The sequence below is a fragment of the Schistocerca piceifrons genome, chromosome 7 (genome assembly GCF_021461385.2).
Source record: "Schistocerca piceifrons isolate TAMUIC-IGC-003096 chromosome 7, iqSchPice1.1, whole genome shotgun sequence".
NCBI lineage: Eukaryota > Metazoa > Arthropoda > Insecta > Orthoptera > Acrididae > Schistocerca > Schistocerca piceifrons.
The window spans coordinates 563,392,770-563,418,558 of record NC_060144.1 but is presented as its reverse complement, the minus strand read 5'-3'; positions in this window follow the sequence as shown (position 1 = coordinate 563,418,558).

The window sequence follows — 25,789 nt, the reverse complement described above, 5'->3', positions numbered from 1 at the left end:
ATTGCTGCTCGCGTTGGTTGAGATCCAATGACTGTAAGCAGAAAATGGGATCGGTGGGTTCAGGAGGGTAATATGGAACGCAGTGCTGGATCCCAACGGCCTCGTATCACTATCAGTCGAAATGACAGGCATCTTATCCGCATGGCTGTAACGGATCGTGCAGCCACGTCTCGATCCCTGAGACAACAGATGGGGACGTTTACAAGGCCACAACCACCTGCACGAACAGTTCGACGACGTTTGCAGCGGCATGGACTATCAGCTTGGAGACCATGGCTGCGGTTACCCTTGATGCTGCATCACAGACAGGAGCGCCTGAGATGGTGTACTCACCGACGAATGGCAAAACGTCATTGTTTCGGATGAATCCAGGTTCTGTTTACAGCATCATGATGGTCGCATCCATGTTTGGCGACATCGCGGTGAACGCACATTGGAAGTGTGTTTTCGTCATCGCCATACTGGCGTATCACCTGGCGTGATGGTATGGGGTGCCATTGGTTGCACGTCTCGGTCACCTCTCGTTCGCATTGACGGCACTTTGAACAGTGGACGTTACATTTCAGATGTGTTACGAACCGTGGCTCCACCCTTCATTTGATCCCTGCGAAACCCTGCATTTCAGCAGGACAATGCACGACCGCATGTTGCAGGTCCTGTACGGGCCTTTCTGGATATAGAAAATGTTCGACTGCTGCCCTGGCCAGCACATTCTCCAGATCTCTCACTAATTGAAAACGTCTGGTCAATGGTCTCCGAGCAACTGGCTCGTCACAATACGCCAGTCACTACTCTTAATGAACTGTGGTATCGTGTTGAAGCTGCATGGGCAGCTGTTTTTGTACACGCCATCCAAGCTCTGTTTGGCTCAATGCCCGGGCGTATCAAGGCTATTATTACGGCCAGAGGTGGTTGTTCTGGGTACTGATTTCTCACGATCTATGCACCCAAATTGCGTGAAAATGTAATCACACGTCAGTTTTAGTATAATATATTTGTCCAATGAATACCTGTTTATCACCTGCATTCCTTCTTGGTGTAGCATTTTAATGGCTAGTAGTGTACATCATCCTCCTCAAACTGTTCCTGGCAAATATGATAAATCTCCTCAAGCCTCATTACCATCCTTCTTTTATTTTGCAATAAAAACTTATTTACAGTCTGCAGTTGCATAGAGCTGTTCAGTGAAACTTCGCTACCTCTATCAATTTATAGAATGTAAACTCGGAATATTCCTGGTCATAGCTGCAGTGTACGTAGTAGGCTATGCTGAATGATTATGTAAATATACCTGATCAGTATGCAAACCGGACTCCCTGCCACAACTGCAACTACCGTCTGGTTCTGATATGCATTCTGCATCAGCATAATTCACGAAACGCAATACCAGTTTCTTGCTGGTATTTATAAATTTTAAAAACTCGTTCTGCCACTAGGTGTGACACTGGTGACTGCTTTAAACTGTCCACAGTCAACTAAATGTGCATCTAACTTTCCCTTGAAATGAAAATAGGACAGACGCCGTTCATAAACTACAGTGTAATGCTGATCACCAGTAATACCACTACTTGCGAACCTCGGCAAGTTTTTATGCAGCAGAAATGACATATATCTTTCTGATCAACCTACAACATCAATAAATATACATGCTTGTGAAATGTAGATGTACAACTCAGAATTCTAGGTAATTTCCCTTGTCTTCCACAACCATCCATTCAAAATCTGAATATTATTAGAGACGTTTCCGTTTTGTTTCTCGAAAATGTGTACACGTTTCAGCTTTTCAGGGAACAGTATGTTGGCAAAGCTTTTTGTGTTTACGTGTGGTCAGTATTCACACTCGCAGTTTTGCCGGACATAAACAAGCCAAAATCGACCATCTAAAACAAGCATTTGACTTACAATTTATTACCGTGTTTTTACCTGCTATCACCTTGGGCAGTTTCGTGTTTAGTCCTGCATAAAACCTTTATTTTGATTCATGTTAATAAGCAGATGAACTACTTCCTTCAACTCCCAGCTTGAACATGTCTCTTGAAAAGTCTCCAGTTTCTTAAACAGATTATCAATCATCTCTAATTTCGGATGGCATTTAACTCATATTCTTTGTACTATTGCACGTCTGTTTTACTTCACCTGACTTCATCAAGACAAAGCTGTAGGCTAGTGAAAAACTGATTTAGCCGGCTCCGGAAGAGATATAACATTTCATCGGCGTTCAGGCCCCCAGCAAAAATTCTTCAGCTCATGAGGCCTGTGAAGGACGATCTAGGGCTTAGAACGCCTGGAGTGTACAAGGTACCATGTCAGTGTGGCTGTTACTACGTCGGCCAAACAGTATGCACTGTGGAGCAACACCGGACGGAACACGAGAGGTGCTTACGCCTACGCTATCCAGAAAAATCAGCCGTGGCAGAACACGCCTTAGAAAATGGACACCGAATTCTATTCGACGAAACATCTTTCGTAATGAAGACGAAAGGATTTTGGGATAGTGTCATAAAAGAAGCTATTGAAATAAAAACCTCTGAAAACACCATCAACAAGGACGGAGGTTTGCAGCTCAGCACAGCCTGGGACCCGGCTATCGCAATGATAAAACGGGAGCGACGGACGCGGAATGAAAACATTTCCATATATGGCGAGGAAGAGAGCACCAGTGACGTCACAGCCAGCAGAACGGCTATATAACGACGCGGCCACGGCGACACAGCAGTCAGTCTTACGAGTTGACAATGACCGGGGAGAGCTCGGTCGACAGCTCGTGGGATTTTAACCACCTGACGCGGCTGATTTTAATAGGTTGGTTAATTAGACGCTTTTTGGTCTATAAAGTGTGAAAAAGATATCCAGGAAATATCTAGTCTCCTGAAACCGAACCCTATTAGCTATCGCACCCGTAGATATTCGTTTTCTAAATGCAAACTCGACAACAGCCCTTTGAAAAGCATCTAATTTAATGCATTTTACTGCTAGTTCATCCATTATTACTAATACAGTAAAGGCTCAAAGTCATAAACATTTACGAGAGCTTTCTCCGTCAGTGGTCTCGCTCTTCATCGGTCGGACACCAGCCGCGGAGGATTTTCCACGATCGACAGTCGGCTGTGCTTTCGAGTCACTACCCTACCCCCCATGAACCATGGACCTTGCCGTTGGTGGGGAGGCTTGCGTGCCTCAGCGATACAGATGGCCGTACCGTAGGTGCAACCACAACGGAGGGGTATCTGTTGAGAGGCCAGACAAACGTGTGGTTACTGAAGAGGTGCAGCAGCCTTTTCAGTAGTTGCAGGGGCAACAGTCTGGATGATTGAATGATCTGGCCTTGTAACATTAACCAAAACGGCCTTGCTGTGCTGGTACTGCGAACGGCTGAAATCAAGGGGAAACTACAGCCGTAATTTTTCCCGAGGATATGCAGCTTTACTGTATGATTAAATGATGATGGCGTCCTCTTGGGTAAAATTTTCCGGAGGTAAAATAGTCCCCCATTCGGATCTCCGGGCGGGGACTACTCAAGAGGACGTCGTTATCAGGAGAAAGAAAACTGGCGTTCTACGGATCGGAGCGTGGAATGTCAGATCCCTTAATCGGGCAGGTAGGTTAGAAAATTTAAAAAGGGAAATGGATAGGATAAAGTTAGATATAGTGGGAATTAGTGAAGTTCGGTGGCAGGAGGAACAAGACTTTTGGTCAGGTGATTACAGGGTTATAAATACAAAATCAAATAGGGGTAATGCAGGAGTAGGTTTAATAATGAATAAAAAAATTGGAATGCGGGTAAGCTATTACAAACAGCATAGTGAACGCATTATCGTGGCCAAGATAGACACAAAGCCCATGCCTACTACAGTAGTACAAGTTTATATGCCAACTAGCTCTGCAGATGATGAAGAAATTGATGAAATGTATGACTAGATAAAAGAAATTATTCAGGTAGTGAAGGGAGACGAAAATTTAATAGTCATGGGTGACTGGAATTCGTCAGTAGGAAAAGGGAGAGAAGGAAACATAGTAGGTGAATATGGATTGGGGGAGAGAAATGAAAGAGGAAGCCGCCTTGTAGAATTTTGCACAGAGCATAACTTAATCATAGCTAACACTTGGTTCAAGAATCATAAAAGAAGGTTGTATACCCGGAAGAATCCTGGAGATACTAAAAGGCATCAGATAGATTATATAATGGTAAGACAGAGATTTAGGAACCAGGTTTTAAATTGTAAGACATTTCCAGGGGCAGATGTGGATTCTGACCACAATCTATTGGTTATGAACCGCAGATCGAAACTGAAGAAACTGCAAAAAGGTGGGAATTTAAGGAGATGGGACCTGGATAAACTGACTAAACCAGAGGTTGTAGAGAGTTTGAGCGAGAGCATAAGGGAACAATTGACAGGAATGGGGGAAAGAAATACAGTAGAAGAAGAATGGGTAGCTCTGAGGGATGAAGTAGTGAAGGCAGCAGACGATCAAGTAGGTAAAAAGACGAGAGCTAATAGAAATCCTTGGGTAACAGAAGAAATATTGAATTTAATTGATGAAAGGAGAAAATATAAAAATGCAGTAAATGAAGCAGGCAAAAAGGAACACAAACGTCTCAAAAATGAGGTCGACAGGAAGTGCAAAAGGGCTAAGCAGGGATGGCTAGAGGACAAATGTAAGGATGTAGAGGCTTGTCTCACTAGGGGTAAGATAGATACTGCCTACAGGAAAATTAAAGAGACCTTTGGAGAGAAGAGAACCACTTGTATGAATATCAAGAGCTCAGATGGCAACCCAGTTCTAAGCAAAGAAGGGACGGCAGAAAGGTGGAAGGAGTATATAGAGGGTTTATACAAGGGCGATGTACTTGAGGACAATATTATGGAAATGGAAGAGGACGTAGATGAAGATGAAATAGGAGATACGATACTGCGTGAAGAGTTTGATAGAGCACTGAAAGACCTGAGTCGAAACAAGGCCCCAGGAATAGACAACATTCCATTAGAACTACTGATGGCCTTGGGAGAGCCGGTTATGACAAAACTCTACCATCTGGTGAGCAAGATGTATGAGACAGGCGAAATACCCTCAGACTTCAAGAAGAATATAATAATTCCAGTCCCAAAGAAAGCAGGTGTTGACAGATGTGAAAATTACCGAACTATCAGTTTAATAAGTCACAGCTGCAAAATACTAACGCGAATTCTTTACAGACGAATGGAAAAACTGGTAGAAGCGGACCTCGGGGAAGATCAGTTTGGATTCCGTAGAAATGTTGGAACACGTGAGGCAATACTAACCTTACGACTTATCTTAGAAGAAAGATTAAGGAAAGGCAAACCTACGTTTCTAGCATTTGTAGACTTGGAGAAAGCTTTTGACAATGTTAACTGGAATACTCTCTTTCAAATTCTGAAGGTGGCAGGGGTAAAATACAGGGAGCGAAAGGCAATTTAAAATTTATACAGAAACCAGATGGCAGTTATAAGAGTCGAGGGGCATGAAAGGGAAGCAGTGGTTGGGAAAGGAGTGAGACAGGGTTGTAGCCTCTCCCCGATGTTATTCAATCTGTATATTGAGCAAGCAGTAAAGGAAACAAAAGAAAAATTCGGAGTAGGTATTAAAATTCATGGAGAAGAAGTAAAAACTTTGAGGTTCGCCGATGACATTGTAATTCTGTCAGAGACAGCAAAGGACTTGGAAGAGCAGTTGAACGGAATGAACAGTGTCTTGAAAGGAGGATATAAGATGAACATCAACAAAAGCAAAACAAGGATAATGGAATGTAGTCAAACTAAATCGGGTGATGCTGATGGAATGAGATTAGGAAATGAGGCACTTAAAGTAGTAAAGGATTTTTGCTATTTAGGGAGTAAAATAACTGATGATGGTCGAAGTAGAGAGGATATAAAATGTAGACTGGCAATGGCAAGGAAATCGTTTCTGAAGAAGAGAAATTTGTTAACATCGAGTATAGATTTAAGTGTCAGGAAGTCGTTTCTGAAAGTATTTGTATGGAGTGTAGCCATGTATGGAAGTGAAACATGGACGATAACTACACTCCTGGAAATGGAAAAAAGAACACATTGACACCGGTGTGTCAGACCCACCATACTTGCTCCGGACACTGCGAGAGGGCTGTACAAGCAATGATCACACGCACGGAACAGCGGACACACCAGGAACCGCGGTGTTGGCCATCGAATGGCGCTAGCTGCGCAGCATTTGTGCACCGCCGCCGTCAGTGTCAGCCAGTTTGCCGTGGCATACGGAGCTCCATCGCAGTCTTTAACACTGGTAGCATGCCGCAACAGTGTGGACGTGAACCGTATGTGCAGTTGACGGACTTTGAGCGAGGGCGTATAGTGGGCATGCGGGAGGCCGGGTGGACGTACCGCCGAATTGCTCAACACGTGGGGCGTGAGGTCTCCACAGTACATCGATGTTGTCGCCAGTGGTCGGCGGAAGGTGCACGTGCCCGTCGACCTGGGACCGTACCGCAGCGACGCACGGATGCACGCCAAGACCGTAGGATCCTACGCAGTGCCGTAGGGGACCGCACCGCCACTTCCCAGCAAATTAGGGACACTGTTGCTCCTGGGGTATCGGCGAGGACCATTCGCAACCGTCTCCATGAAGCTGGGCTACGGTCCCGCACACCGTTAGGCCGTCTTCCGCTCACGCCCCAACATTGTGCAGCCCGCCTCCAGTGGTGTCGCGACAGGCGTGAATGGAGGGACGAATGGAGACGTGTCGTCTTCAGCGATGAGAGTCGCTTCTGCCTTGGTGCCAATGATGGTTGTATGCGTGTTTGGCGCCGTGCAGGTGAGCGCCACAATCAGGACTGCATACGACCGAGGCACACAGGGCCAACACCCGGAATCATGGTGTGGGGAGCGATCTCCTACACTGGCCGTACACCACTGGTGATCGTCGAGGGGACACTGAATAGTGCACGGTACATCCAAACCGTCATCGAACGCTGGTCCAACTGAGGCGCCAGGTGGAAATGGCATGGCAAGCCGTTCCACAGGACTACATCCAGCATCTCTACGATCGTCTCCATGGGAGAATAGCAGGCTGCATTGCTGCGAAAGGTGGATATACACTGTACTAGTGCCGACATTGTGCATGCTCTGTTGCCTGTGTCTATGTGCCTGTGGTTCTGTCAGTGTGATCATGTGATGTATCTGACCCCAGGAATGTGTCAATAAAGTTTCCCCTTCCTGGGACAATGAATTCACGGTGTTCTTATTTCAATTTCCATGAGTGTAGTTTGGACAAGAAGAGAATAGAAGCTTTCGAAATGTGGTGCTACTGAAGAATGCTGAAGATAAGGTGGGTAGATCACGTAACTAATGAGGAGGTATTGGATAGGATTCGGGAGAAGAGAAATTTGTGGCACAACTTGACTAGAAGAAGGGATCGGTTGGTAGGACATGTTTTGAGGCATCAAGGGATCACAAATTTAGCATTGGAGGGCAGCGTGGAGGGTAAAACTCGTAGAGGGAGACCAAGAGATGAATACACTAAGCAGATTCAGAAGGATGTAGGTTGCAGTAGGTACTGGGAGATGAAGAAGCTTGCACAGGATAGAGTAGCATGGAGAGCTGTATCAAACCAGTCTCGGGACTGAAGACCACAACAACAACAAACCTACCTCCAACAAAAAAAATGGCCCTGAGCACTATGGGACTTAACATCTGTGGTCATCAGTCCCCTATAACTTAGAACTACTTAAACCTAACTAACCTAAGGACATCACACACATCCATGCCCGAGGCAGGATTCGAACCTGCGACCGTAGCAGTCGCGCGGTTCCGGACTGAGCGCCTAGAACCACTAGACCACCGCGGCCGGCCCTACCTCCAACAGCTTGCAGACTCTACAATAATGAATGACAAAGCGCAGGCCTCGCAAAAGGTAACTCTGTTGATCCGTAGATACGACAAGGTAAACATGCCTGCAGGAGAAAAGAAAAGTTTGGAAGAGGCTTTGTGAATGAACTGCATAAGCCAATAAATTCACTAGTGACATTGTGATGTGGCTTTCTAGCATGTGAAACTGATCTCGAAAATGAGTTTTACTTCACGGGCCGAATCTAGTAAAATCTTTCACATACAATACATCTTTGTGTCACCCAACAGTTCCCGTCGAAGAGTGATGTTGGGTAAACAGAGTATAGAGCGAAAAATAAGCAGTCATTTGGATAATATATGTGGTATCACTTTGCACAGTTGACATAGATTTATACTGCTTTTCAGGTAGCAGTGTTTTGAAACTGTCCCGCAGCGTCCACACCTCAGCAGATGGCACACGCTGCTGTCAGAAGTCCCCACGCAGGCAGATCACTCTCGCAATTAAGTCTCAATAAGACATTCTGCCTACCATATCTTTTCTGTGACGCAGTTCATATTTCTTCGATCAAATAAGCAGTCGTCTCTATCTTAAAGGCATGTCACATTCGTTCTGTGACAGAGCAGGTAAATTGCACGCTGTGGAGATGAGAGAGTATCCCTGGCACTGGGCTGCTGTGCTTCACGGCAGACCTGATAATTTTAAAGTAAGAGATTAGTAACCATATGTGATATTCATCTGTAGATACAAATATTATTCGTGGCGTAAGTGGATAAATATCAGTGCTCAATCAGATTTTTAAAATTTTGACAGCATATCAAGTACCATATACTAATTTCAATTAACAACAGTTGCTCGTAGACGATGCAGAGTTTTCAATGTCGACGTGTAAGCAACCTTGGATTTTACGAGATGGTGGAGCAGACACAGATTATCGGTGTTGTGGATTGGCAAGACAGCCAACCCACCATGAGAGGAAGCCGAAAGGCACGCGTTTTAGCTCACGCAGGCTGGCGTGAGGTCTGGAACAGGTCAAGGAAATTAGACTAACAAAAAAAGTACGTAGCTGCTGGAATACTTAACTTTAATCCATAATTGGTGAACATCGCTCTTGACGGCACATGTTTTACAGCATCAATAGTAACTGGTAATGGCGCCTTGCTAGGTCGTAGCAAATGACGTAGCTGAAGGCTATGCTAACTATCGTCTCGGCAAATGAGAGCGTATTTTGTCAGTGAACCATCGCTAGCAAAGTCGGCTGTACAACTGGGGCGAGTGCTAGGAAGTCTCTCTAGACCTGCCGTGTGGCGGCGCTCGGTCTGCAATCTCTGATAGGGCGACACGCGGGTCCGACGTATACTAACGGACCGCGGCCGCTTTAAAGGCTACCACCTAGCAAGTGTGGTGTCTGGCGGTGACACCACAATCGGTGACATGGGACCTAACAAGTTAGAGCGTAAGCGGAATGTACTGATTTATCCGACACAGTGCACCTGTGTCATGCTGGCGGTCTAGAAGTAGGTAGCTACTCGATAATTTGCAAGATATTTCTTGATCAATTTCTTTGGTACTTATCATTGTTAAGTTTCCCCAACACGTCTACAGATCCATTAATTTAGACTTCCAGTGCAGTTCCATGCGGTGCCATTTAATAAACACCTGTGGTGTTGATAATATTAAAGTAAAAATATTGTACCAGGCTTGTCCGCTATTTGTTCGTACAGTCCAAGTTCGGATGAAATCGACTGACTTCGGGAAATGAGTCTTTTATAAAAATCTCCTGTCTTGGGAGTATGTGGGTGGCAACAACATGGGCCCTTAGCTAAGTCTGCCATTACTCCCACTTACTTGTGTGAGGGTTCTTCTGTTTTCTTTCCTATCGGCCTCCCTTGCCCAACTCTTTTGACCCCGATGGTATTAGGTTTCAAGGACTGAAGGTGTCTTTCATTTCTCTTTTCTATTCTTCAACAATCGAAGGTTGGCAAAGAAGCCCGGAGTCTGCTCAGGCTGCCGATACCTGTTTGCAGAAACAAAACCCTGGTAAATGTTCACTGACATTTGAGAAATCAATCAGACCTCAAGGATTTCAATGCAGCTCTGCCAACAAACCCTACCCCCACATCCTAGAAGGCATGAGTCGTGAGACCCCCTGGGCAATGTATGACACACAGTGGACACAGGCTACAAAGCCAATGGGAGAGCATGAAAGGTGAACTTATTTCTGGTGCCTTTAAATAACCGGAACATATCAGCTAAGGTAGACAACCCTGAAAGAAAATCCTGGTCCTCCTAGAAGGGGGTTAAGCAGGTGGCTGGTAACCAACTCTCAGAAAACACAGACTACTCCCGGTACCCTAACGAGCCTCAGAAACAGGACGGCGTCAAAGGTAAATGACAAGGCTATGGAAAAGGACAAACGAAAATGGATAAATGCACACATCAAAGTAGCAACCTGGAATGTGAGAGGAATTTCCAAAAGGAGGTAGAACTAGTAAATATACTGTTGTTGTTGTTGTTATCTTCAGTCCTGAGACTCGTTTGACGCAGTATATACTAAGCGACATGAATATCAGTGGTGTAGCACTCACAGAAACTAAAAAGAAATTAAGAGGAAATAAATATGTAAGGGAGTACATTATGTTCTATAGTGGTATTGAACAACATAAAGGAGCAGGAAAAGGTGTAGCACTACTCCGGCATAAAAAATGGGTAAAAGACATTCAAGATTGTACATACATAAGTGAAAGAATACTTACAGTCAGGCTGAAACTGATATGGGGTAGTGCCACCTTTACAAATGAATATGCACCTGAAGAAGGGAAAAAAGATGAGTCTGAAAGCTTCTATGAAGAATTACAGAAGACTCTGAGTAAATACAGTGCTACTGATCAGATTACTATGATCCGTGATTTCAATGCCAGAATAGGAACTATCCCGGTAACAGTTGTTATAGGTACGTTTGGAGAATCAATATGTAACGAAAATGGAAAATTACTAAGAGATTTTGCCACTTACAACAATTTAAAAATCACAAATTCACTTTTCGAGAAAAAGGATATACACAAATATACTTCGGCCAGCAGAGGTCTTACATCAATAATTGATTACATCTTAATAAATGATAAGCTAGCAGTCCAAGTAAGGGATACAAGAGTTTATAGAGGAGATATAGGATAATATCATTTCTTACTAATCTCATGAATAGATCTTTTTACAAAATGAAAGAAAACAACTAAACAAGTAACAAACCAACAAGATAAGCGTTTATAAGGTATACTTGCTTGAAGAGGACAGTATCAGACACCTGTACCAAAGGAGATTAAATGAATAACTAGCAACCTTACAAACCAATATAGAAGAAGTATGGCAAACTCTGAAGAATACTGTATGCAGAGTAGCTAGAAGAAGCTCTCGGTAAAAAGCAAAGAATACGGAAAAGAAAAGGCCTAAAAATTTGGAATGAGGATATAATGAAAGCTGTCAAAGGAAGACAGGATGCATATATAAAATACTTAAGCGACTCCACTATTGAGAACAAACGATACTATAAGGAGAAAATAACACCAAATGCTTAGGAAGGAAAGCACATCAGGAACACTGGGATAAGTTTATTTCTGTACCGAAAATGATATCCATGGAAGACAACAAATGGCATATAAGGTTTTAAAAACCTTAAACATAACAGAACGAGAGAAGATTCAAATAAATAGTACTGAAGAAGAACAGTGGATAAATCATTACAGCTAATTGTGGTATGATCATAGAGCACGAGAAACTGAAATTGAACAACTAGACGAGAAAGGATTCGGTCAAATACAGTCTGATGAATTAACATCTGCACTAAGATTGCTTAAGAACAGAAAAGTAACTGGCAAAAACGGCATTAATGCTGAATTATTAAAATATGGAGGAATGATGCTACACCAACGATTGCTAAATCTCTTCAACGAATGCTGGAAGAAGAAGAGTATTCCCAAAGACTGGAAAACAGTTACAGTGATATCAACTTTTAAAAAAGGGGATAAAAGCCTATGGAGTAATTACAGAGGAATGAGTTTACTGGACTCAGCATACAAGGTCTACACCAAGATTTTAAATACAAGACTTAAAAACGTAGCAGCAGCATTACTGCATCAGGAACAAATGGGTTTTAGGAAAGAATGCTCCACAATAGATGCAGTTTTTATAGTACAGCAGATAATAGAAAAAAAGAGAGAGAGTATAATAAAGAAACACACATTGCTTTTATTAACTTTAAAAAGGTTTTGAGAATGTAAATAACAGAAAATTTGAGATAAAATGAAGAATTGCGGCTATCCAAAGCATCTAGTAAATGCAATAAAAAGTTCATATCAAGACACAAATATCATTCTAGATCTCAATGGTAAAACAACTAATGAGGGGTACGACAAGGGTGCTGCCTCCTCTCCAACTTTGTTCAACATCTACATTAATGAAATAATACACATATGGAAACCAGAATTTCAGAAAAGCATCTAACTAGACAGGAACATTCTTTTAAATAATTTACTATCTACTGATGATGCACTGATCCTAGCAGATAAGGAAGACGGCCTTCAGAAAAGAATCTACTTGCTAAATCAAATAAGTGAAAAATTTAACATGGAAATTTCAAAAGAAAAAACCTAAGACAATGACTTTCATGGCGAAAGAACCAGTCAGAACCAAAATAGTGATAGATGGGAAGATTTTAGAGTAAGTAAACCATTTCAATAACCTTGGATGTGAAATGACATATGGCTACAGCGGACATATTGAAATTAAGCTTAGTGAATTCAGCCGGGTATGTGGAACAATTAACAGAATCCTAAAAGGCAAAACCAGGAAAGACACCCAAATTAAATTTTACGAAACTGCTGCAGTTCCCACACTGCTCTATGGAAGTGAGACCTGGGTGATTACCAAGAATCAAGAAAGCCGGATTCAAGCACAAGAAATGAAATTCCTTGGAGGTGTTAAAGGTTGCACAAGAGAAGACAGGCTAAGAAATCAAGATATTGGAGATGAACTGCAAATCTTTAGCCTTAATCATAAAATTCGAGACTTCAGTAGAAAATGGAACTTCCCTTAAAAGGCAAGAAATCATAAGTGCCATGGGAGAAGAGACAGAGGAAGACCCCGACAGAGATGGGTACTGTAACAGGCAATTCCTGCCTAATAACTGAAGAGAAGATGAGATGAGATAAAAATCTGATATGGGGTAATGATAATCACCATGATCTGGGGTGGGGTGTTAATGGTAATGAACATTTGGAGCAATGGCAGTCACCGTTTGGGATAGTGGCAGTTGGGTGCTCTACTGTTTGGGGGAACGGCAGTCACGGTGACCAAGGGGTAGCGTGCAGTACCGGGTTCATCAGATCGGTGGCGCTTTCGAATACGCGCGTCGCCGGTTACGCCGCTGGTGTGCCACGAACGATTGCGCCGCTGCCAATGAGGTGCACGCATCCCCTCTCTGGAGCTCCAGCGGCATGTGTACTCAAGTTCGAACATGTACGCACTGACCCCATTTTGTGTGTTTGCCAGTGGAATAACATTTACAGACTTCCATAGCGGCCAGGGCTCGACATCTTATGAAGAAATATTGTATTGGAGAATGACATATTTATAAATCTTTTGTATCTGTGTATATTTCTACTTTCACATCTACTGTTAGCACAGCAATAAAGTTTTGTGTTATTTTTACTATTTGATATTAGATGTAGAACAAATTAATATCTGAATTCTCTGTTCACGAACAGCATCTGTTCCTCGCTCCTGTATACACTTCAGAACCACACAGTGTGCAAAGGAAGACATAACAAAGAGGTAGCGATCATTTCAAACAGTTAATGCTAAATCAGTATTCACCATTTTGCTGTTTTGAAAGCCTACAGTATTTTACATAACCATTGAGTAAAGCTTGGTAGATATTAAATTTACTGATGAGGCTACTGTATTTAACACACACACACACACTCTCTCTCTCTCAGACACACACACACACACACACACACACACACACACACATATATATATATATATATATATATATATATATATATATATATATATACCGAACAGCCTAATATTGTGTAGGGCCCCCGTGAGCACGCAGAAGTGCCACAACACAACGTGGCATGGACTCGACTAATATCTGAAGTAGTGCTGGAGGGAACTGACACCATTAATCCTGCAGGGCTGTCCATAAATCCGTTAAAGTACGAGAGGGTGGAGATCTCTTCTGAACAACACGTTGCAAGGCATCCCAGATACGCTCAATAATGTTCATGTCTGGGGAGTCTGGTGGGCAACGGAAGTGTTTAAACTCAGAAGAGTGTTCCTGGAACCCTTCTGTAGCAATTCTGGATGTGTAGGTGTGGGGTGTCGCATTGTCCTGCTGGAATTGCCCAAGTTCGTCGGAATGTACAACGGACATGAAGGGATGCAGGTGATCAGACAGGATGCTTAAGTACATGTCACGTATCAGAGACTATCTAGACGTATCAGGGATTCCATATCATGCCAACTGCACACGCCCCACACCATTCAGAGACCAGCATGAACAGGCCCCTGCTGACGTGCAGGAACCATGGATTCATGAGGTTGTCTCCATACCTGTTCACGTTCATCCGCTCGTTACAATTTGAAACGAGATTCGTCCCTCCAGGCAACATATTTCCAGTCATCAAGGTCCAGTGTCAGTGTTGATTGGCCGAGGCAAGGCATAAGCTTTGTGTCGTGCAGTCATCAAGGGTATACGAGTGAGCTTTCGGCTCCGAAACCCCATATCGATGACGTTTTGTTGATGGCCCAACAGTGAAATCTGCAGCAATTTGCGGAAGGGTTGCACTTCTGACGGGTTGAACGATTCTCTTCAGTAGTCGTTGGTCCCGTTCTTTCAGGATCTTTTCCCGGCCGCAATGATGTCGGAGATTTGATGTTTTACAGGATTCCTGATACTGACGGTACAGTTGTGAAATGCTCGTACGGGAAAATCCCCACTTCATCGCTACCTCGGAGATGCTGTGTCCCATCGCTCGTGCGCCGACTATAACAACACGTTCAAGTTGACTGAAACCTTGATAACCTGCCATTGTAGCAGCAGTAACCGATCTCACAACTGCGCCAGACACTTGTCTTGTGTAGGCGTTCCGACTGCAGCGCCATATTCTGCCTGTTTACATATCTTTGTATTTGAATACGCATGTCTATACCAGTTCCTTCAGAGGCAAATATGTTAATATCTTTGACTGTAACGTCTGTGAAGGTTGCATATTATTTTTCTGCGGAGCTTTGAACTTGATGATATTTTTTAAACATCGTTTCAACACTACACAGTGACTGTCTGGAGACAGGATAGGTACGAAGCACAAATTCGCCAGTTCCGCCACAGGTAGGTCAGTGGGCTGGGTCACTTGACGTCACACGTGTAAACAAAGTGGTGGAAAATCGGCGTTCCTAACACTAGTAACATTGTCGGTAAACAATTTGCTGCCCCAAAGAACATTTCACTCAAACTACATAATTCAATTTCAAAATTTCTCAGTTAACTTTCGAGTGGCAAAGTAAATGGAAAACAAGAGCTCGAAAATGGCAAGAAATTCTGGCAAGTTGTGTTTAGAATAATGACCAGTCCACTTGTACGGCGAGCTGCAGAAAAGTTCTCAGAGAGGAGGTTGCGCACATTCACAGGTTGACAGTAGCTGTTGCCAACAACAAATCCGATAAGGTTAGTCTTTCTGCAGGTGGAGGCACAGGTAAGGACAAGACGGAAAGAGAAAGACCTTTCACTAACAAAGAAGTAACAGAAAGATTGACTTTCCCCAAAAGTAGGCGCAAACGAGTGAAAAAAACAGCACTGCCACCGTATAGTCGTGGTCTACAGACCTGTGTTCATTATCGTAGTGACAAGGTAAGTACTTGACAACGGCAGGTGCACACTTGCCTTCCATATCGTGCAAGCAATTGGCGTTGTCTATGATTTTCTAATTTGTTCCTATTACAGTTGAACGATACGTGTACTTCTGAAATTTTCGGATAAACGCCTTTCAAACGATACAATTCTCTGAATTTCAGTTTCTTCTACGTTTTGCTAGAGTGATCTGCTAGACACTAATGTAAAAACATTATGGTTGTTACATTAGCACATTTTACGTATTTGAATACGTTTATTATTAAACTACCAGGTATCGGAGGAAATTAAAATTGGATATGGCGGCTAGTTACATTTTTGGAGATGGGAGCGGGAGGCAGTAACAAACCGTGAGCGGGTGCTGACGTACGTATGCTATTTGGCCGAAGTCTTCCGATTGTTGACGACTGAGGACTGGATTGGTTGGTTTAAAACAGGGGGGGAGGGAACAAACTGCTTGGTCTATGGTCCCCTGTTCCTATTAAAACAATTCCACAAGGGAAAGAATAAAAGAAACGAGACGTACAGCACAATACCGAGAGGAAGGAAAAACCACAAGATCGAAAGAAGGGCAACAAACACTGCAAGGAACAAAATAGGACAAGAAAACCGCAGAGGGAGGCGAGTAACAGGTAGAAGAGGTTGAAACAAGAGAGCAGATTACCATGGCTGGCTGACCACGAAAATAAAAAGGATAAGTCAGCTGTTCTGCAACACATTAAAACCTCCAGCCTAAAAGCAGTATGGGAGAGAAAACAGAGGGACAAAGGACAAGCGCTAAAACTTGGATAGAACGATAAAGAAAACCTCACGCATAAAACGTAAAACTAAATCAGTCGATAAGGCGTTGTCCGCTACAATTGACGGTAACGAGTCCGGCAAACGAAGATTATGACGCAGGGCAGCCAAAGAAGGACAGCAAAACAGTATATGGGCCAAAATTGTTGAGGCTTTCGTGGCCACTTGTTGACAAACTGCCTATTGCCTTCTGTCTCGGGTTCTTCGGCCGACGTTCATCTAATGATTTTTCTGACGTTTCGTCAGCACGAGTGGCTGGCATTGTCAAAGCTTCACCCTCCATTGCCGGTGGTGAACTGGAGCCGAGCTCGCGGGCGCAGACTATATGTACCTGGCGCGCCAACGTCCGAGGGCTTCTCCGCGGTCATTTCCGGTGCGGTTCTCCTCTTGCTATCTGCGACGGTCGTTCGCTGCAGTACGGGAAGCCAGGATCCGTTTACCTTAAGGCTTTTCTCTTTCTTGTTCAAACTGTTCGCGTGTTTTTGTATTTCTACAGCTTCTCTGAACAAGCGCGTGTGATAGTGGTTCTCTACAGCCAGAACTTGCGTGTCGGCGAATTTTATTACGTGGTCGGTCTCATTCAGTGCGTGCTCTGCCACGGCCGATTTCTCCACCTGCCCCAACCTGCAATGTCGCTTATGCTCTTTGATCCTGGTGTTAATGGATCGTCTAGTCATTCCGACATAAACTTTTCCGCATGTGCATGGTATTCGGTATATTCCCGACATTGCAAGTGGGTCTCTTTTCTCCTTCGCCGATCTAAGACACTCTTTGATCTTCCTTGTCGGTTTGAAAATCGTCTTTACGCCATGTTTGCGCAATATACGGCCAATTGTGTCCGTCACTCTGGGAATGTATGGCAGAAAGGCCGTACCCGACATTTCTTTTTCTGGTTCCTTGCTTCGCCGAGTGTTTGGCTCTGTTACACTGCTAATGTAATATGTGGAGTACCCATTGCTCCTCAGGACAGTTTCCAAGTGTTGCATTTCTCGTTTGAGGTGTTGCGGCTCACATATTCGTCCTGCTCTCGTTACGAGCGTACTAATCATGCCTCTTTTCTGGCTCGGGTGGTGGTTTGACAGTTTGTGCAGGTATATGGGCCACTGTCAACCGGGCGCCGCACCGACACAGGTGGGTCTGCACGGCCATGGTCACCCAAGCGTGGCCAATGCGGAGCCGGCACAGAACTACAGCGTCCCTGTGAGAGGCCCACATGGAGCACTTCCACACATTCGCAGTCTCCTTAATGGTACGCATTTCGTTGTGTGTACTGAGATTATGCCATTCCGTCTCTTAAAGCCGATAAACATTGCGGCGTAATAATGAACGCAGGTCAGTTACGGGGATGGCGATCTCCAGAAGCGGTTTCCGTGTAGCCTGTCTGGCCAGCCTGTCAGCAAGTTCATGGACTGGGATTCTGACGTGACCTGGGGTCCAGACAAACACCGCAGAACGACTGGTCCGTTCCAGGGCATAGATGGACTCCTGGATGGTCGCTACCAGAGGGTGGTGAGGGTAGCACTGGTCGATAGCTTGTAGGCTGCTCAATGAGTCAGTACACAGGAGAAATGACTCGCCAGGGCATGAGCGGATGTACTCAAGAGCACGAGATATGGCCGCCAGTTCTGCAGTGAAAACACTGCAGCCATCCGGCAAGGAGTGCTGTTCGGTATGTCCACTGTGAACATAGGCGAAGCCAGCGTGACCATCGGCCATCGAGCCATCGGTGTAAACCACTTCAGAGCCCTGGGATACGTCAAAAATCGAGAGGAAGTGACAGCAGAGAACTGAAGGATTAACTGAGTCGTTAGGGCCATGAGAAGGGTCCAGACGAAGCTTCGGCCTAGGTTTAGCCCATGGAGGTGTACCTGAATGGACCTCGAATAGAGATGGTAAAGGGAAGTACTCCATTTCAGACAGAAGGGATCGGACACAAACCACAATCGTAAGCCTTGACCTGACCCACAGATACGGGAGATTGTTGGAAAAAGGACGCGGTAATTTGGATGCTCAGGAGAGCTACGAATGTGTGCAACGTAACTGGCGAGCAGTTGTGCACGTCTGATCTGCAATGGAGGGGCTCCGGGCTCCACCAGTGGCGCTGGTCACCAGACTCGTCCTAAAAGCTCCTGTCGCTAGTTGAACTCCGCAATGGTGCACTGGGTCGAGTAAACGCAATGCTGCGGGTGCCGCCGAACCATAAACCAGACTCCCATAGTCAAGGCGGGATTGAACAAGGGCTCTGTAGAGCTGCAGCAGCGTAGGGCGACCTGCACCCCATCTGGTGTTGCTCAGGCAGCAGAGGGCACTGAGGCGCTGCCAACACTTCCACTTAAGTTGACGAAGATGTTCCGGATGAATGGTACAATGCCGACAGAAGTGCAACACACACGGCTTTGCGGCTGAAAACTGGAGGCCGTTGGCTAAAGCCCGTGACTGCGCACTGTCTATGGCTCCCTGTAGGCACCGCTCAGCAACACAAGTACAGGAGGTGCAATACGAAATGCAGAAGTCATCTGCATACAGAGGAGGTGAGGCCGACGACCCTACAGCTGCTGCTAGACCGTTAATGTCCACTCAATATGGAGCCCTGCAGGACTCCACTCTCCTGGATACGGGAGAAACTATGGGAGGCACCTGAGCCATGCGTGGCTCGCGCTCCTGCCTCTCTTATTTTACATCTTTTTTTTTCGTGATGCCACCTCGTTATGCTAGTTTCAATTTCTGTTGTCACTGAGTTGCTGCTTTATAGATCTAGAAAAGGCATATGACCGGGTTCCTAGGAGGAAGTTATTGTCTGTTCTACGAAATTATGGAATAGGAGGCAAACTTTTGCAAGCAATTAAAGGTCTTTACATGGATAGTCAGGCAGCAGTTAGAGTTGACAGTAACTTGAGTTCATGGTTCAGAGTAGTTTCAGGGGTAAGACAAGGCTGCAACCTGTCTCCACTGTTGTTCATATTATTTATGGATCATATGTTGAAAACAATAGACTGGCTGGGTGAGATTAAGATATGTGAACACAAAATAAGCAGCCTTGCATATGCGGATGACTTAGTTTTGTTGCCAGATTCGATTGAAAGTTTGCAATGTAATATTTCAGAGCTAGATCAGAAATGTAAGGACTATGGTATGAGGATTAGCATCTCCAAAACGAAAGTAACTTCAGTGGGAAAGAAATATAAACGGATTGAGTGCCAAATAAGAGGAACAAATTTAGAACAGGTGGACGGTTTTAAGTACTTCGGATGCATATTCTCACGGGATGGCAACATAGTGAAAGTACTGGAAGCGAGGTGTAGCAAAGCTAATGCAGTGAGCGCTCAGCTACGATCTACTCTCTTCTGCAAGAAGGAAGTCAGTACCAAGACTAAGTTATCTGTGCACCGTTCAATCTTTCGACCAACCTTGTTGTATGGGAGCGAAAGCTGGGTGGATTCAGGTTACCTCATCAACAAGGTTGAGTTTACGGATATGAAAGTAGCTAGGATGATTGCAGGTACTAGTAGATGGGAACAATGGCAGGAGGGTGTCCACAATGAGGAAATCAAAGAAAAACTGGGAATGAACTCTATAGATGTAGCAGTCAGGGCAAACAGGCTTAGATGGTGGGGTCATGTTACGTGCATGGGAGAAGCAAGGTTACCCAAGAGACTCGTGGGTTCAGCAGTAGAAGGTAGGAGGAGTCGGTTAAGAATGATTTTGAAGTAATAGGTTTAACATCAGAAGAGGCACCAATGTTAGCACTGAATAGGGGATCATGGAGGAATTTTATAAGGGGGCTATGCTCCAGACTGAAGGCTGAAAGGCATAATCAGTCTTAAATGATGATGATGATGATGATGACTGAGTTGCTGCTTTGTCTGCCCGGCAGCGGCACCAGCAGCACCTAGCGATATAGCCCTCACGTGTAGTCTTTGGTGCACTGCGATTACTTCCTGGTTGTCATCTGTTGTGGAGTCAGTTGGAACGTGCCAGGAGGGCAGTTCGGACCCGCCAGTCGTGCAGTTGGAACGCGGCACCAGTTCAGTCAGGTTGGAGCAGTAGTGAGGTCAGTGAGGTCTGGATGTCCATGGCTCGCCCGGCCGTTGCCGCCTCGCATCACTTGAGCCGAGGACGGTCTTCGTGGATCGTTGGTCGGTCGTCCTACTGGATTACGTGAATTGGCTCGCCGATTGTATATAGGTTGGCTGTGTGTATGTATCAACTCCCGATTTGTCTTTGTGATTGCACAGCCACTGCTCAGTGTTGGTCTGGTCTTCGTGCAAGTGTTTGTCAAACTGTGTGTGTACAGTGTGTAAACTTTTAGATGGCAGACCTCTCCCTAGTCCTGAATCGGTAGGAGTCGGTAAACGTCGGGAGGCTTCGGTAGGCTCGCAGTTTCGACTGCTGCCAACATTACGTAGCTGACTGTGTTGTACAAGATAGCCATTGTCGTCTGCTTCGTTATTGTTTTGCGCTGTACTGTTCAGCGTGTTTTTATTGTGCAGTTGTGCTATACATTATCATTATAATTAATAGTTTAACATTATCAGAATGAGTGAAGAGGCAGTTGCTTGCCCATCTCAGGAGTCGCCAACAACCCCTACCAGTAGGCCTACATGCGGGGAATGAAATAAAATGGAAAAAAAATTACGAGCAGTGGGAATCGAACCTGGATCCACTCCATGACAAGCCTTTACCTAATCAATTGCGCTACGTATGCTAGCTGTTGTAACATAGTCCATTACTCTTTTCGAGCGTTCGGAGAACAACTCACCAAAGTTTCATTGCAATCGGATGAATGGTTTGTGAGCGTATAGTAGAGAAACATATATACATTCATTTTTGAAAGCATACATATATACATACACCTCATATATATATATATATATATATATATATATATATATATATATATATAGATTTTAATGTACATGACGATTTCAGTTTCGTTTACGAATAACATTTAAAGCGAGTTTTACTTCCAAGCCTTTCGTCTGCCTTCGTTAAGCATGACGCGCAATTTGTAGTGCCAGCACTGCAACTGGTAGGCGTGCCTTGTCCCCCCCCCCCCCCCCCCCAACAGCTCCTCTCGCCTCGGCAGCCAATGCTTGCTTCCTCCTCCTCTCCCCGCACTCCCCTCACAACTCTGCCGTCTTACAGTTAACACACTGTAGTTGGTGTCATTTCCACTGACAACTTGCTTTAAATGTTGTCGGCGTACTAGCAGTGAGTCTGTCGGTTGGAGAAGATCAGCAAGCAAGTCACCACACGGCGCAGTCGGCCAGGCCCGCTGGCGGTCTCTATGCAGTGTCGGAGCGTGTGGGGGCTGTTCCGAGTGCTACCGACCCAGGACATGAAAGTTGAGTGCTGATCTAGTTACCGAAGGGACGCCTGTCCACGTTGTCCCCTTGGTTGGTGGTACACTGTTGTTGGTGTTCCTGGGAGCAACAGCGAGTGTTCGAGTTGGTGAAGATTTAGCCGCCGTGTGGTAGAATTAACTACATTTGTCTGTTTGAAATTCAACTGCACCGGCGGAATTTTCTGCCTTGTGGCCGTTAGTGTTCTGGTTAACTGCCCTGGATGCTGACGTAAATTTAGGCAGTGTCCTTTCCTCACCTGTTGTCGCTGTCCAACATGGTGTTTAGTTTTGACAGCTTAATGTATTTTTGGTTGTGGGCGGCTATGTCTGTAACGTTTTGGATTTGGAATTCTCACATATTGGTCGGTGGTTAGCAAGTCGTCCTGTCGATGGGTCGCTGACTGCCTCTTGGTTGTGTTGTCGGCGGATTGAGTATATCTGGACCGACTTCTTGTCTCACCTAAGCGAACGTTAACCTCTTTGTAATTTCATTATCTATGTAATTTCATTATCTATGTAATTTTAAATGAACCGGACCGGCAACCTTTTGTTCTCTCTCTTCCTGTTCATCCATTGCCCCGCTACGGTCGCAATAATCTGTGTTACGCAGAGATTCTGTTTTTTGTGCCCATTTTGCGTACTAATAACTATTTAATTTCATTGTGTTTATCATTACAACTACTCATACCTTTTTTCCTCCGCTGTTTTCGTGAATTTGATAAGTAAATGTGGCTTACTTTGTGTGTGAATGTCTGTTGGTGAATGACCGCATATTAACGGGACCAATCAGTGTAATACGTTTGGTTTGCTTTCAAAATAGAACCAGCATCTAAAATTTCAGTTTTTGCAAAACGAAGTCCGATAGCTTTTAGATGTAAATCAAGTCCCAAAATTTTACTCGCCAACAGACAATCCCGGTAGAGAATCCTAGCTAAAGAAATATGAATCAGGATGGTGGTAATTAAATTCCAAAAATAAAATAAAACCTCCATAAATGGCTTCCTTAGTACAGGACTTACTTGTGTATGTATATATATGTATTATTGTAAATTTGGTATCAAAAAACATTGTATATTTCTGCTACATGAAAAACCACTGTAACGAGATACGAGACAATGTCAACAAGCTGGGTAATACGAGACGTGGAGCACGATACTTAAAAAGAAAAAAAAACACACGGCTTGAGACGTTGCCGAAGCGCAGTAAGAGAGGAGGTGAAGACATCACTGTTTTCCTTGACCTGGTGCGCAAAAGTCAGTTACAGAGTGTTAAATTATTAAAAAAGTTACTCACAATAGCTTGCAAATATTTGGTGAATTCTGCAAAACGTAATGTCGGTAAGATGGCCGCTTTATAGAACGACTGAGAATGGTCGCTAGGTTGTTTTATTGTAAATCGCTATACATAAACAGAAATTCTTAATAAATAACATATGCCGTGTGTAACTTGAGTAGAATTAACCGTCAATTTTATTAAATTCAGTGAGGTGTATTCCTTTTTTTTTAAATTCATGGACAAAGTCGGTAGAAACATTAAAATGGCTACACCGTCCGGAGTAGAATCAGAAGTAGACAGTGACGAGCAAAATATGGCGAGTCATGAAACTCAAAATAATTAACTATCTGCGGATGAAAATGCACCTACGACCGAACATACTCAATAACCCACCAAGATTGAATCAGTACCTACTAATTTCGCGGGAATGGAACTCCCTCACTGTGTAGGTGCCACAGAAGGCAAACATGTGCAACTGATATATCCTGCCAATACTGGAAGTGAGTATATTAACTACTAAACAACATTTAGCATCATCCTTGTGACGATTGCAGACGCAAATTACTGCTTTTAATATGTACAGGTTGGTCGTCAGGACCACATATCAGATGGATGAGTTTTTAAAAGCACTTCGTTTCATATAGCGTTAATGTAAAATAAATTAAATATTCTTCCCCCAGGATCTCTTCCAGGAAGAAGAAATTTGGCACCATATGTTTCAGTAGTGGGCGAGGCATTTCCATTGACCACAAGTATGATGAAACCGCGTACTGGGCAGTTACCAAGGTCGGAGGAAAGAATATTTAATTACCGACTTTCTTGCGCACGACGTATTGTCGAAAACACTTTCAGAATAATGTCCTCAGTTTTTAGAGTGTTTAGGAAGCCATTATTGCTTAAAGTTGGGAAAGCTGAGTTACAAAAGCATGTGCGTATCTCCATAATATGTTAAGTCAAAGTGCGACGTCCAGAACTATTTATTCACCTCCAAATAATTTGGATACAGAGGACGTAGATAATGGTGTAATTACTGTTGGAGAGTGGAAAGAAGCTACTCGCAACTATACACGCCTAACAAATTTATCAAAGGTTCCTCGAAGACCTTTCTGTAACGCGCAGGCACTACGAGAGGAATTCAAAGAATATTTTATGACACCACATGGAAAGGTTGAGTGGCAAGAGAGATACCAATAGTATCATCCTGCACCAATGCATATTAATTATGTTCGTACTGCAGTGTGTATTCATTTACGTGAATAAATAGAATTACCTATATGAACTCAAACTTTTTATTTACTTTCTTCCTACAAACTTGTTGATGTGGTCCACTGTAGTAAAATGTATTTTGAAACTACTGCTTACATCTATCGATTACATACTTATTCGAAAGCATTTGGTAGAAGGCACTGTATGTAGCCTATTGATTACAACAATTTGAAAGAATTGGGACTTTCTAAGAACAGTATAAAATTTCCTATTTTACAAATATACTTATTGATAACTTTGTTGCCATGGATTGGCATACAAGTACTCAGTTAAGAAATGTGGATAGTTATTGAAATTGACATACTTACAATTGAGCTGTCCATTCCTGCACGTGATTCCGTCACATCTAGGATGAACTTTAATGATTCATATGCGTACCATTTTTTTCTGTATTACCCCCTGAGAAGCTCTTTTTATTCGTCACACGCATGTGTTCCCTATGAAACGCACTTCTCAGATTTTTGATCTTCTTCCCCCCAGCTTTCTCATTGATTTCATGTTTTGAAGCGAGATTTCAAAAATGGTTCAAATGGCTCTGACAAGGGAAGGTCGCCAATCGGGACACGCCGATTTCGCCGAAATTGCGTGTGTAGAAGGAGTTGGGTCTCCACATCACGTGCCTTAAATATTTCGCCTGAGTTGGCCTTAGGAAAGGAGAAAATGCTCTAGAAAGTTTTTCTGGTAGCACTATATACCTTATTCAGCCCTCTATTTGTCGGCTTAGCGTAATGGTAAAGCTCATTACCTCCGAAACAGGCGACCTCAGAACAACCCCAGGCGCTTCCTGATTTCCCCCCCCCCCCCCCCCCTGTTTATTTTACTTAGTTTCTTCCGATTGTTCAACTATTTGCCGTAGAAATTTAACACATTCAAGCAGTATATTTATATAATCAGGCGAAAGTGTTAATGAAAATAAAATTTCCAAAGATTCCTGTGGTTACGTGCGCTACTTTTATTCATTATCACAATAGAAGGTTTGCAATTTTTATGGTGACATCTGTCATAGAAACATGTGAAGCATAAATATGTTTCACACCAGGCACATTATATGAAGGCATTGTTTGAGAAGTTACATTCTGCCGAAACATGCGTCATTGGGAAGGACACTTCATTCAAGTTTTGAAACGACAGTTTTTCCGCTATAAGTTTGGATGCAAACCAAGCGTACTGGCTCATTGGGGTGAACACTGGAGCACTGAATTGATGCTGGACGATCGATTGTATTTTAACCGCATCTTCTCTTGATGATATTTCTCGCCGATGTCGGAGCAATTCAGGGGCTCTTTGTAGTATTTTAATTAGAATTTTTACTTGGCGATGGAAATATACATCACACGGTTGAACGAGCAGTG